Source organism: Thalassophryne amazonica, chromosome 10 (assembly GCF_902500255.1).
Source record: "Thalassophryne amazonica chromosome 10, fThaAma1.1, whole genome shotgun sequence".
Lineage (NCBI taxonomy): Eukaryota > Metazoa > Chordata > Actinopteri > Batrachoidiformes > Batrachoididae > Thalassophryne > Thalassophryne amazonica.
The window spans coordinates 20533392-20547627 of NC_047112.1; the positions used below are offsets into that span (position 1 = coordinate 20533392).

General features: G+C 41.0%; 1 protein-coding gene across 2 annotated transcripts in view; it reads left to right on the top strand.

Moving 5' to 3' along the window:
- ap1m3 (adaptor related protein complex 1 subunit mu 3) overlaps positions 1-14236 on the top strand; it is an 87845-nt gene that overhangs the window by 56311 nt on the left and 17298 nt on the right. Inside the window, exon 12 of one of the 2 annotated variants that reach the window (XR_004562978.1) lies at positions 2476-4844. The exons of the other annotated variant lie outside the window; for it this stretch is intronic. The gene's annotated coding sequence lies outside the window, so the exon portion shown is untranslated. Of the gene's footprint in view, positions 1-2475; positions 4845-14236 lie in introns of those variants that run through there. 2 annotated transcript variants of the gene reach the window in all.

Here is a 14236-nt window from a genome sequence, read left to right on the forward strand (position 1 = left end):
GTGGTGGGTGGACTCATTTACATTTTGAGCAAAGCCAATAGAGTCTAATAATAGATTAAATGCAGTGTTGAGGCTGTCATTCTCAGCATCTGTGTGGATGTTAAAATCGCCCACTATAATTATCTTATCTGAGCTAAGCACTAAGTCAGACAAAAGGTCTGAAAATTCACAGAGAAACTCACAGTAACGACCAGGTGGACGATAGATAATAACAAATAAAACTGGTTTTTGGGACTTCCAATTTGGATGGACAAGACTAAGAGTCAAACTTTCAAATGAATTAAAGCTCTGTCTGGGTTTTTGATTAATTAATAAGCTGGAATGGAAGATTGCTGCTAATCCTCCGCCTCGGCCCGTGCTACGAGCATTCTGGCAGTTAGTGTGACTCGGGGGTGTTGACTCATTTAAACTAACATATTCATCCTGCTGTAACCAGGTTTCTGTAAGGCAGAATAAATCAATATGTTGATCAATTATTATATCATTTACTAACAGGGACTTAGAAGAGAGAGACCTAATGTTTAATAGACCACATTTAACTGTTTTAGTCTGTGGTGCAGTTGAAGGTGCTATATTATTTTTTCTTTTTGAATTTTTATGCTTAAATAGATTTTTGCTGGTTATTGGTGGTCTGGGAGCAGGCACCATCTCTACGGGGATGGGGTAATGAGGGGATGGCAGGGGGAGAGAAGCTGCATTTGCAATTGGGGAGGGGCCCAGAGAAAACTACAGAGTCCGACATTGTTTTTGCAAAGTTACACACCGATTCAGTGTTAATTTTAGTGACCTCCGATTGGCGTAACCGGGTGTCATTACTGCCGACGTGAATTACAATCTTACCAAATTTACGCTTAGCCTTAGCCAGCAGTTTCAAATTTCCTTCAATGTCACCTGCTCTGGCCCCCGGAAGACAATTGACTATGGTTGCTGGTGTCGCTAACTTCACATTTCTCAAAACCGAGTCACCAATAACCAGAGTTTGATCCTCGGCGGGTGTGTCGTCGAGTGGGGAAAAACGGTTAGAAATGTGAACGGGTTGGCGGTGTACACGGGGCTTCTGTTTAGAACTACGCTTCCTCCTCACAGTCACCCAGTCGGCCTGCTTTCCCGGCTGCTCGGGATCTGCCAGAGGGAAACTAACGGTGGCTAAGCTACCTTGGTCCGCACTGACTACAGGGGCCTGGCTAGCTGTAGAAATTTCCACGGTGTGGAGCCGAGTCTCCAATTTTATTACAAGTACCATTACTGCTAAAGGAGGCCGAGGAATAACTAAACATTTCACACCCAGAGCAGAAAAGTGCAGGAGAGACAGGAGAAGCCGCCATGCTAAACCGGCTAAGAGCTAGTAGCTGCGCTAAGCTAGCGGATTCCTAAAAACACACAAAGTGAATAATGTGTAAATAATTTAGAGGTGATTCAGCAGAGGGAGTGCTTTAGTTAAGGCACGTGAAGATTACACTGTGAAACAAATCGTTATCTAGTTAGCTAGATCAATCTAACTGCGCAGATTAAACAGCTAACAGATACAGCAAAACACCGCTGTGCTCCGGAACAGGAAGTGATACAATACCGCAGTGAGAGCCAACCACCAGTAGAGGCCTCACCACAGCAGAGCGAGTACAGCTCTGCATTGAGATTTGGCACAAATTGTATGCTGGATGCTCTTCCTGACACAGCTCCAGTTTTACTTTGAGAAACAAACGCAGCCTCCTGGTCTCGCCAAAGAAGTCTCTCATCCAAGTACTAACCAGGATCCACTCTGCTTGGCTTCTGAGACCTGACGGGATCAGGCTTACACAGAGCAGACTGGCTGCTAAGCATCAAAGATCAAAAATGAGTATGAAAGTACAAAATTCATGATCAAAGGACAGTAATCAGGATCAAGGTTTAGCTGTGAGGATCAAAGAACAGTATTTAATATAAAATGTCAAAACTCATTATCAAAGGTCAGTGATCAGGGTCAGTGTTCAGCTCTAAGGATTAATAACAGTAATTACGATAAAATCTCAAAACCCATGATCAAAGGTCAGTGATCAGGATCAAAGTTCAGCTATGAGGATCAAAGATCAGTATTCAAATCAAATCAATTTTTATTTATATAGCGCCAAATCACAATAAACAGTTGCCCAAAGGCGCTTTATATTGTAAGGCAAGGCCATACAATAATTACGGAAAAATTCAGGATTAAACTTTAGGTCATGATCATTGGTCAGGATCAGAGATCAAGATAAATGTTAAATTAACAGCATCAAAATGATTGATTAGTATGATATAGAAAACATGACTGTTTTTTAAATCACAGTGATTCTAAATTGGATATGGCTTTGATTTGATCCTTTTCAGTCTGAATCTAAATCCATTAAATATTAATCCGAGAGCGGATGTTGCAAATTTTAATATGCCGTGCAGTGTGCCACCCGGTGTTCAGGAAATGAAAGCTGTGTGTTAATGCTCTGCTTTTTTCTTTTTTTGTAGATTACCAACTCCGGACGAACTAAAGGCCACCAGTGCTGCTGCACAATTTATGTTTTCTCTTTCCATCTCTCTGTCTCTGCCTGCAAAGAACAGCAGAGGACAAGTGCAAGAGAACATAAAATTTGACCCACTGTGATGGGACAGAAGACCTCCTCTCCTGTTGGTTATGGACGCCTCAGGCGGAAACAGCTGTTCACTCACCTCTGACCTGTGACCTTTTTCTCCCTCAGGACTCCACTAAAACATTTTTTTAATGTGAATTTTGAGCAGAATCCAGCGACACCATCTGTTCTTCTTAAAGCTTTTTTAATGTGATGTCCCTTCAAGTTAATTTGGAGCAAAATTCCTGATATGTGCACGGAGCGACAGGGTGACAGGAATCAATCTGTGATTTATTTTGTGTTCTTCAGAGAACGTGCAGCTTTTTTCCTGGGTAACATATAAACCAGCAGATTGTCCACTGCCATTGTGAGGGATCAGCATCACTTTAAAGTTATATGTTCATGCAAGATCATCCCACATTTCTGTCAGCATCTGTGACCATCAAAGATTTTAAGGATAACACTGTTGGCAGCCAAGCCTCTGAGCTCTAATCGTCTTTTAATGATTGATTAATTTGCAAGAAAACAGTATGGGGAAGACGCATCGGGAGTTATAAAGATCCAGCATACGCTCAAAGTTGTCAACAAAATAGCCATATATATGTATGTATATATGCTAAGGCTAATAGGCTAGGTCACCTGAATTTGGATAATGAATGGATATTTTTGCAGATTGGGTGATAATTTTTATCAGGACCTGAGTGTGGGTTTTTAAAATGATGACTGGTCTGTTGTCTCTATAATGGCTATACAATGACTGTAGCTAACAAAATTAAGCTAGCAGTACCTGCTAATTACCGCTAATGGCACTAACCTGCATATTAAATCGCACTAAAATTTCACTCTGCAGAAATACTGGAGCACAGTCTTCTTATTTCAATTATTTGTCCTCAGAAAGGACAAACCCAGTCACATCCACAACAGCTAGCAACCATTGCTAACGGAGCACTGGACCTAGCACACCAGGTCTTACTCAACGTGACCATGCCCCTAATTATTCGTAACTTCATGGCCTAAAAAGTCTTTAAACTAATGAGGTATACAAAAATTCCCCCCTTCTGTACAGTTGTCATGAATGAGGAAAACCAACTACAGAGGTGAAAACTTTTTTTTTTTTTTGTTACCTGCAGTTCTTTGAATGGCCTCAAGAGCCAGGTTTTGGCACTTCTGCATTTTGTTTTTTTTCAACATCTGAAGTTGCTGCTTAGAAATAACGTATGACACCTGCTTTGTAATTGTTGCACAGCTGCATAGCCAAAGGCAGAAGCTACACTTCTTTACTATTACACAAGCTAGAATTTTACACAAAGTCCCAATAGAAATTTTATAATATGACCAGCAATGGATGTTGTAAATATTCCCGAAATGCAAAAAACACGTTAGAACTCCACTCGGCCAATTTTAAGTATCAGAGGGGGAAAAAGAGTGAGAGTGATTTAGAGATGTGCTGCAAGACTTACTGATCCAGTGTGTTCCGTCCTTTTCAGTAGTTTGTGGGGGAAATTATTTTTTTCAAAGTTCAGTCTTGATTTCAAACAATCAATACATGACTAAAGTTTAAAAAAAAAAAAGGTGAACTTGCCCTTTATTGCACTATGTTATGCGTCTACAGTTTAAATCGTCCCTTTGTGTGATGTATGTTCCACTGAATTCTGCACATTATTTAGTCATGACCTTAAATTATGTCGCCGGGCTCATTGCGGTAAACTTAATCCCCAGTGCAGTGAACGCAGCACCGGTGACCACATCAATGATTAATAAGGCACGATATCGTCACAGGCGTCGGCAGTGTAATATAATGCTGCTGACACCTTCCCATGAGGTCTAGAACCTTGTCCTGATGCTCCAAAACAGGAATTAGACATCAAGCAGAGACTGAAGGAACGAGTGCAGGGCTGACATTTTATGTTTCTACTTAAACACTGTGAAGCTCAACACATTCAGTTTGGGTGAAGTTACAAATCATAAAAGGAATATTTTTGAGATTAGTGACCAACTGTTGAGACAGTTTTTTTTAAATATCTTTTGACCTCTTCTGGATTCAGTCGGTTCTTCCTGTCAGTTCTGCTGCTAAGAGCTCAGTGGAGTGACGCATCGTCACCACGCCGTACCTCACAGGTAGCCAATCACTGCGTTATTTAGTGTGGGGATGTTGGAGGAGGGTTATTTTTTAATGGTGTGTTGTGTGTTTGATTTGTCAAGTCCTGTTTGTCCACAAGAAGAAAAGGGATCTACAGTGTTTGGAAATAAACATTCTTTTATATCTTGTTTCAGAAAATCTGCTTCAGCCTTTAAATACGCCGAGCGACTCTTACAGTGGCAAAGTAAAAAAGCAAACACACAAAAAAGTGCTTTGATCCACCACATACAAATTTAATGTCATACATGGTCATAGCAATTATACATACATAACACGTGTGTGTGTGTGTGGTAGACAAGAGGGTTCAGGATCAAAGATAAATGATCAAGATCAAATGTCAGTGATGAGGATGACATTAGGTCAAAGGTCTAGGATCAAAGAATATTGATCAGGATCAAAAAATTGTACAGAAGAGACAAAAGGTTCATGAGAGAAGACAAGTGAACAGGTTTAACAGACAGCAATCAGAATCAAAGGCTGTTAGAGAAGAAATCAAAGGTTCAGGATCAAAAAATGTTGCAGAAGAGTTCTGGATCAAAGGTCAGTGATTGGGATCAAAGAATGGTCAAAAGGAGATCAAAGCTAGACCCATCACAATGAAAATGAAAGCTTGGAAAATTACACTTTTCTGAGTTTCCTTGTTTAGTTATTGGGAGATCTTATGGAATGCTACTGATCCTGATCACACATCTCAATCTTACTCCTACATCAATGAGGAGGTGATGATTCCAACCTCAGCAGGAGTCGGGAGGAGCTCACAGTAGAACTCTTTATGTTCAAAAGGAGGTAACTGAAATGGTTTCCGGATCTGGTTCAGATGCTCCAATCGAAGCATGTGTGTACTTGGAGGATGGGAAGTTCTGTCTAAACATTTGACTGCTACTGTAACTAGCTGTTGGAAATGGAACCAATCTGGCAGAAAAAAATAGAACTGATTATAGAAAATTGTATTTTAAAGGTCATACTTCTTGAGTCAAACTACAGGTATGATGATATGGTCTTTATGACATCACTGGGAGGAGCCTTTGATGTGGGCAGAAACAGTAAATTTTAGATGTAGAATATATAGCTTAGATGCCATTAAATTAGACTTTAACTCCTCATGATGAGCTGAGTGCCTGTTAAATGTCCCCATGCACTTAAAGTATTTACCAACAAGTAATTGATTAGCCTCAAGTTTAAGTAGAATACTGTTTAATCAGTTCTATAAATACAACTTTGTGAGGTTTCACGATAGAAACTGGGTCCAGTTATGCAAAGTGTCCTCCAATTAAGTTTTATCTGCCTTGTGTCTTCTCTGCTCCACCATGAAACTGCAAAACTGCTGCTAAAGTAGACAAAACCTGCACATTGTGCAGTTTCTCTAATCACGACCACAGAAGACTAGAACACTTTCCCGGAGGTCGTGGTGGCTTCACTCAGCAGTCTGCTCCTTTCATGCTCATCCACCTTTTGAGACTTGCCTTCTCCAGACAGAATAATCGTATAATATACAGTTGACTAAGTACCCATTGCTGCATTTCATGATTTTGACTTTCATATTTCGAAAATGAAGTTTGTCATGTTGTAGAAAATATTTTTTCATTGTTTAACTGTACAAATTTTAATCCAGACAAGCAAATCTGAAGAACTGAAAACCTGTTTTAAATTTTAATTTGTCAGAAGCCCAAATGTTCACATATATTGTTGTGTGCCGCCGCGGGTTGAGGAACGGACCTGCGTCTGACTGAACCCAGCGCTAAATAACCAGAAAGCGGTTCCAAAAACAAAACATTTATTTCCCTTTCTGTGCAATAATTGTGTACAACATAATATATAGCTTGTCTGGCGGAGTGAAGGACGGCGCGCTCTCCAGCACCCAAAGGGATCGAAGCCCGGCGCTTCTGGACTCAAATTCACTGCCAAACACCCCCCAGGTGGACACGACAAACTGACTCTGTGAAGGATAGAAGAGGTGAGGTAAGGCAACAGCTACAACTAATATCCTTCAAAGGCACACACTATCAGCAACACATTCAGGTCTGACTTTGAGCTTTATGTAAATGAGCAGCTTCTCACAACAGGTGGAGGATCATCAGTCCGCACGCCACGGCCGTGAGAAGCGAGCTGCACAATTCTCATCAATGTTCAAATATACTGCGTAACAAAATACCAAATTACTATTAACACTTATTCAGACAATCACCTCTGATGTGTGCTGACAGCATGTGTCCCTCACCCGTCGTCCTCCACAGGCACGATGTGTCAAACCCAGGCGCGGTCCTCAGCGTCTCACAAATGAACGTCACAAGGTCGAGTTCCCGGCAATTCTACTTGAACCACTCATGGCTTAAATGCAGAACGCCATCTAATTATCTGCATCAGCTGAAAGTCCTTAAGTCTGCACGTGAGCATCATCCACAGGTGCTGCGAGTCATTAGGCCTGCACGTGGACATCCTCTACAAGTGCAGCCAATAATGTTGATGAGGGTGAAGGATTCTTCTGCCAGCACCTTCTCCACAGACAAACACCAGTGTGCATACCACCTGGAGAGCAAAGAAAAGAAAACAACACAAAAACATCCAGCCAAACCCCCCAACACACAACATATATACTCAACAAAAATATAAATGCAACACTTTTGGTTTTGCTCCCATTTTGTATGAGATGAACTCAAAGATCTAAAACTTTTTTCCACATACACAATATCACCATTTCCCTCAAATATTGTTCACAAACCAGTCGAAATCTGTGATAGTGAGCACTTCTCCTTTGCTGAGATAATCCATCCCACCTCACAGGTGTGCCATACCAAGATGCTGATTAGACACCATGATTAGTGCACAGGTGTGCCTTAGACTGCCCACAATAAAAGGCCACTCTGAAAGGTGCAGTTTTGTTTTATTGGGGGGGGATACCAGTCAGTATCTGGTGTGACCACCATTTGCCTCATGCAGTGCAACACATCTCCTTCGCATCATCCGGAAGAGAACACCTCTCCAATGTGCCAAACGCCAGCGAATGTGAGCATTTGCCCACTCAAGTCGGTTTACGACGACGAACTGGAGTCAGGTCGAGACCCCGATGAGGACGACGAGCATGCAGATGAGCTTCCCTGAGACGGTTTCTGACAGTTTGTACAGACATTCTTTGGGTATGCAAACCGATTGTTTCAGCAGCTGTCTGAGTGGCTGGTCTCAGACGATCTTGGAGGTGAACATGCTGGATGTGGAGGTCCTGGGCTGGTGTGGTTACACGTGGTCTGCGGTTGTGAGGCTGGTTGGATGTACTGCCAAATTCTCTGAAAGACCCTTTGGAGACGGCTTATGGTAGAGACATGAACATGTCAATACACGAGCAACAGCTCTGGTTGACATTCCTGCTGTCAGCATGCCAACTGCACGCTCCCTCAAATCTTGCGACATCTGTGGCATTGTGCTGTGTAATAAAACTGCACCTTTCAGAGTGGCCTTTTATTGTGGGCAGTCTAAGGCACACCTGTGCACTAATCATGGTGTCTAATCAGCATCTTGATATGGCACACCTGTGAGGTGGGATGGATTATCTCAGCAAAGGAGAAGTGCTCACTATCACAGATTTAGACTGGTTGTGAACAATATTTGAGGAAATGGTGATATTGTGTATGTGGAAAAAGTTTTAGATCTTTGAGTTCATCTCATACAAAATGGGAGCAAAACCAAAAGTGTTGCGTTTATATTTTTGTTGAGTATATGTTCATTTGTCTGTGTTTCTTTGATCTTGATTAATGCATTAAAGGCAGGATGTAAATATTGATCCTTACCTTTTGATTTACCTCATTTAATCAAGTTGAAACTGAACGAGAGGGCAGAGTGATTCAGGATTAGCCATTCCTTGTTTCAGATTCATGCCAAACTTTAATCACCTATTCTTTGACCCAAGCATTAGCTCTTCATGAAATGTCATTGGGATATGTTCATGTCTTTTTGAAACAAAAACAACTTTGTTGTAGGTAATAATCTTTACCTCAGTGTTGCCCTTCAAATATAAACTGTGCTTATTGTTATTTATTGTTCTAAAACATCAGCATTTCTTATTACATGTTAGACATATTCCTTGGTGTTTCTTTGCAGGATCAAAGTAACTGGGTGGCATCGATCCTGACGTCTAACAATTGCAATCCAGATGGACAAAAGGCAATGAAAACAGGGTCAAAGGACAGCAAACAAAATCAAAGATCAGATTTAAAGTTATACAATCATGACTGAATATAGGATCAAAATGATTAATGAGGATCAAAGTTCAGCAGGACCTAAGATTAGAATCAAAATTAGTGATCAGGATCAAGGTTCAGCAATTACTATGATCAAAGCTCAGGACTAAAAAAATGAATAAATAGGATCAGTGTTAAGCAATAAGGATTAAAGGTTACAATCAAAAATTACTGATTGGGATCAAAGCTCAGCTACTAGGATCTCAGGTAAACATCATAAAAAAATGTGGCTCAACGTTGAGCAATTAGGAGCTCAGATCTGGACCAAAATTAATAATCAGGATGAACATTCAGCAATTAGGTTCGAAGGGCAAGATGAAAATGAATAGTCAGGATCAAAGATCAGCAATCATCATCAAAGGTCAGCAGCAAAAATTTGTGATTAGGATCAAAGCTCACCTGTTAGAATCTAAAGTCTGGCTAAAAATGGATTAATCAAGATCAAAGATCAGCAATAGGGCTCAAAGGTACCACTAAAAAAATGAGTGTTCAAGATCAAAGTTCAGCCATTACAACCTAAAGGCAGGATTTAAAAAAAGCGAGATTAAAGGAAAATGTCATCAGAGACATAAACAGAGGACTGTTGGATTTTGGCTGAGGTGTGTGCTGTGATTGCACTGAAGATAAAGTAGAATTGTAACTAATTAACCAGGTAAACTGTGATTACTTTGTATTCCACACTCACATTTACAGCCAAACTTAAGCCTGACATGCATTTTAGTCATTTATGTAGAAGAGCATTTATTGCAACAGCAACATAAATGTACTTACTGTAGCTTGTTGGATTGGGGTCCATTCATCACAACCCCCCACCCCAGTGGAACCCAATGTGGATGCAGGAGTGGGGGCGGGGCAAAACAGCAGTGTGATATCACAGCGTGACAGTCAGAGGGGCAGCTGGGAAATGGCTGCATCTTAAATAGCCCGCCCAATTTAGAGGGAGTGTTTTAGAGGATCATGTAAACAATGTGTTGAGTAGGAGGTATGTGTAATTATATGCATATGTAGCACAGAAATGCAGTGATCTGCCAGAACGAGCTCAGAGGATCCCTTCAGAAGATGAATCAGAAGTTCCATAACACTGGTATTTCAGTCAGACTACAAACACACGTCATCATATTCTAACTTTTTTTTTTTTTTTAATAGCCAGGACATGTTAGTTTCATACACACCTATGTTGTGTCGTGTGCTTTCACAGTGTAACTGCAGGTCAAAGTACAGTTGGATGGAATAATGATTCAACACTGTGCGTGCGCGTGGTGCTAGCTAATGCCAGCCGCTGCAGGCCGCTGCCTCGTGGTTTGTGCCTCTTGTTGACCCTCCGTCTTTGCACCAACAATGGTTGACTGTGACCTCTTTGTGTGTCGGCAGCACGCGGGAGTGTCTGCGCACGCTGATAAAGAGGTGTGACTGAATATCCCACACAACACACACACTTTCTTTTCTTCTGCAAGCCGTCGTGAGGAATGCTTCTCAGGCTTTTGGAAACAATTACAACACAAATGACCTTTGTTTGCCACCGTGCACGGCCTCGTTTTGTTGTTTGTTACGATGCCTCTACTGTGTACTGCAGCACTCAGCAAACTGACAAACTATTGGAAGATTACGTGTATTGATACCCAGGTGCAGACTGATATGTCACAGTATTATTATTATTCTCTGTCTCCTATCTGCTAATTCTCTCCCATGTGAGACTTTCTTTGGAGCTTTCACTTTGACTTTCTTCTGCATTCGTTCCATGTAGCTTAATTTCCAATTTCTGGACTTCCAATTCTTGCATTCTGGATTTGATTGCTTGGTTGCCGTGAAGAATGCCGTCAGAACATTCCCTCATCACCACATTGTCTAGCTTCCTTCTGCTTTCTCATGTTGTGAGTAGAGGTGGGGCGATTGATCCTAATATCGATAATATCGATACCAATGCTGGTATTGATATTGAACGATCCTCGTGTAAAATAATCGATACTCAATGCTTTTTTTTCTCTCCCCGCACGCACTGACTGCTGCGCACAACAGATTCATCAAAAGCCACTTTTCCACTACAAAGTACCAGTGCTACTCGCTCTACTCGCGTTGGTTCCAAGCGCGAGCTTTTCTACTGCAAATAGTACTTCTTCAACCGTGGGCGGGGTCAGCAGAGCAGGACTGCAGTGACGTCGTTTTATATGCGACACAACATAAACAATGGCGAACTTCGTGTGTTTACTGCTGTGCAGTTTTTAAGAGAAAGTTGCTGGCGGCGAAAACAAACACGCTTGTAGGACGTACAGAAGACTTTGGGAATCATATGAAGATGAAGACGAGAAGATACAAGCTGATAGAGATGGAAGAGACAAAGCATGACAGTAAGCTAATTGTTAGCTTCCTAAGTAGCTCGTAAATAATTAATAACTGCAGGCTGTCGCTATTAACTATTAAAATTGTGGCTGTCAAATAAAGCGTTAGTTTAGATTAGTTACAATACCTATCAGGCCTTCAGTCACACTTTGCTCCATTTTGTTTTGACGTCAGTGACTTGGTCTGTAAATAAAGACGCGTTTCTGAGCAATAAACGTGTTAATGTCCATATTTTTTTTTTTTTTTTTAACCAAAGTAACTTGCTTTGATAACTTATTGTTAAATCTCAAATGTGGGAGTTTGTGCATTTACTGACGTTCACGCACAAAATGTTGATTCGGTTTTAATGACCGTTAACGTCGTCACTGAACTCGAACAGGCTTAAAACACATTAAAAACGTTCGTTTTTCATCCGGATTTTAATGTTCAATGGACAAATTTAAAATATGTAATCTTTAAAGGAGGAGGATTAAAGGAGTCTTATTGTGCAGAAAGAATCAGCCTCCAAACTCCCACAATTCTGTTTTTATAGACATTCTTTATAATATATCCTTTTATTGTCATTGTACACATAAATACAATGAAATTTGCCTGCATTTAACCCATCCAAATTACACTTAGACAGTTCTCCCAATTTAAGACCAATTTACAGCTTGTTTAATACCTCCTTGATATGTAACAAAAATAACCCTGATCCTTTTTTACCTGATTATTAAATGCTCCAAACACACACAGATCTGAGTTTTTTTTAAATATACCTGCAATTAAATTATTCATTTAGATTAATCACAAACCCTGTAATCACATTTTTTTTTAATAACCTGACAGTACTAATTCAAATATGTATGCTGTGTGTGTGTTTCAGATGGTTTTCTCAGAGTCACCGCTGCAGAGGTTCATGCCAAAAAACATGTAAAAAAAAACCCAAAACACATCACCGTAATGGCACTAAATGAGTCAAATGTACACGTTTGTCGCCTTGCTGACTTGAGGTGTTTTTCTGTCAGAAGTTAATACTTTAAAGCGGAGCACGGGGTTAGCTAGCTCGCTAGTTAGCAGTCAGCTAGCTCACTGTGTCCGCGTACATGAGACAATGATGTTACCTTAACACAAGTTTAGACTCATAATCTTGTTAAAGTGGGCTTCCCACCAATAGGATAAGTAACGTTAAATGGTGCTTTCAAGCAGACTACAGTCACAAAAAAACTTACCTTCCGTCACTTCCAACAAAGCCGAGTCGCGGTCATCCTGCCTCCCGTTGCTCGCCGGTCGGTGTGCGTAAACAGCGTTCCTGCGGTCGAACCGTTTCCAGCCCTTACGGTCCGACCTACTCCGGTCAATGTGGTCCTTTAATCACTTTTAAGCTTTTTCAGCTGTTCTCTGAGTTGCTGTAATGTCCGGTGAGCCGAGTGCGGCCTCTTTTCGAATCGCTTCATCCACCTCTCTGTATTCTCTCCTCCACCCCCAAACATAAACGTCCACAGACCACGGTGTGGTTTTGTCGCGTAAAAAAAAACAAAAAACGCCGTGAAACGAAAGAAAACGACGGTCGCTGTAACACCGCTGTGACTATTTAAAAATGGCGGGTTTTGATTTTCCTCTCGGACGACACACTCATGACTCGTCCAGTGACGACGTTCTCTGACCAATCAGTGGCCGGCAGCCTGTTGACGTCACATTTTAGTATCGGCTCGACTCACTTGGAACTGCTCCCGAGCAGGTACTAAAAAAAAGGACTCGGTACCAGATACTACCGTAATGGAAAAGCAAAAAAAACGAGTAGAGTCGAGTCGAGTAGTGCTACTTTTGTGAAGTGGAAAAGCGCCTAAAGTCTACTCTCTGTAAGAGCAGCGCTGTGCTGCGTCACACAACACGGAGCAGCGCACCCTTGTATTGTGGTTTGTTAGCCCTCTACCTCAGGAGATTTTAAGTTGTGTTGAGTGATATTTTTAAACAAAAATGTTGATTGTGATAATAAAGTATTTTGTCGTCATGTACAATGTTTGGCAAAATTCTATCCTAGGTCTTTTGGATCCTTTGGATCTATGAAGCTTAAATATGAAACGGTATCGGTATCAATATCGGTGATACTGGGCCTGTATTTACTTGGTATCGGATCAATACCAAAATTCCCGGTATCGCCCACCACTAGTTCTGAGTGTTCTAGTGTCGCTTTTGTTAGACCTTCACTGCCGTTCCATCTTCCCTTATTTTCGCCTGCTTTGGATTTTTTTTTGCCTGGTATACCTCTGTGCATTGACCTACTGCCTGAGTTTTGGATAACCCTCTACTGCTCCCTCACAAACACTGTGACCTGTTGGACTGAACACCCGTGAACCTTACCTCTGCCTGGTGTACAAACTGTGCAATTAGTCTTGTGGGATAATAAATCTGCATTTACCTACTTTCCATTGTGGTTCTCTGCGCTGGGGTCCTCGGTGGAGCTGTTCCAGTCTGTAGTAGCACTCCAAAAAAACTAAATTTTTTTTCCAACTGTGAGAACACCTTAATTACTATGCCATGTAATCTTAAAGTTCTCTGTTTACTTCCAACATACATTGCTGATGATATTATTAAATATTCACAGGGACAAATTGCCCTCTCTGTAATTGGACAATCAGGTGTACCACTAGTGTTTCACTTTTGGTGAAAAATGAAATTCAGTGTAATGCTTAATAGTTTGTTTCACAATGATAACAACATCCCAAGGGATCTTCATGCAGAATTTCATGAGCAAATACCATTTAGATTTTTTTCGGTGACAGAATGAGTGCTTGATCCTTGTGAACAAAAACAGGTACTACGGAGACTACATTAGGTTTGTGAAGAACTCTTTTATTCCAAAAAGTTACACACCAAAGCATTGGAAATGGTGTTATTTCTGTGTCCTATAACGTGAGTCAAAAGACTGGACCAAAATTTCTGCTGTAAAACCTACATCATAGTTTTAC